Raw genomic sequence first — 1,053 nt, forward strand, 5'->3', positions numbered from 1 at the left:
AGTAAAAACCTGTGTACGTGGGTTATTTCTTTTTTAGCACAAACAATAGCAGAAAATGCACACCACTCTGCAACTTATTTTTTTCAGAGAATATCTGGTATGCTCATTTATCTTAGAAACATTTTTATGAGTGCGAACTATCTACCAGGCACTAAGCTAAGCTGAGGATGGGGTTCTGCAGCCTGCCCCACTCCAGACTCGTCACCAGCAGCTTCTGTCTTCTTGTCTCAGGAGTTTCCCAACAGGGCTGGCATGAGCTGTTGTCCCTCCAGAGGGCAACACCATCGGGCTTTATGAAATGTGAGGGCGTTTCTCAATGTCACAGTGGTTGAGGGGCGGCACTACTGATGTTTGATGGGGCTGGGACCCAGTGTGCCCTGTGGCGATGTGTGAAGTAGTCTTTCACAACAAAGAATGTCCTGCAGCCTGAACGGCTTCCAAATGTTTTATTGGACTGTATCTTGTAAACAACAAGAAAAGGACCTCATTATAATGATCTGAGCCTGAAAGCTAATTGTTTTACAAATGAACACAAAGTCATCTTGCATGGCTTTATATGCACCAGATTTTCCAGGAATGCGACTACTCAGTCACTAAGAAAGACTCTGTTTTCACATTTGGAACTTTACCCAGAATTGTTCACCATGTTTGGAAAACCTCTGCAATGTCACTCCTCTTATTTGAGTTGCAAAAAAAAGTGTACACCTCTTATCAGTTGGGATGGAGTTGCCACTTTCAGGAGAATCCATTCTTAGAGGCAAGCATCAAATTTATATCTTAGGTATTCCACTGAAGGCTGTCCCTTCATTTACATACTGAAATATACATAATTACCAATTTTTTTCATACTCAGGGAATGATATAACTTTTTTACTTTTAAACATTATATGTCAGATTACTATTCCTTTTCCAAAACTCTTGGGGCCAGATGTGTTTCAAATTCAGAATTTTCTAGATTTTTGGAAAATTCTGGTCACACACTATATACTATATGACCTGTCAGCCAGACCTTATAAAGCAGCACCCTATAATCAAGCACACTTGCACTTTACA

This window comes from Condylura cristata, unplaced genomic scaffold, assembly GCF_000260355.1.
Source record: "Condylura cristata isolate star-nosed mole 26May11 unplaced genomic scaffold, ConCri1.0 scaffold00016, whole genome shotgun sequence".
NCBI classification, from domain to species: domain Eukaryota; kingdom Metazoa; phylum Chordata; class Mammalia; order Eulipotyphla; family Talpidae; genus Condylura; species Condylura cristata.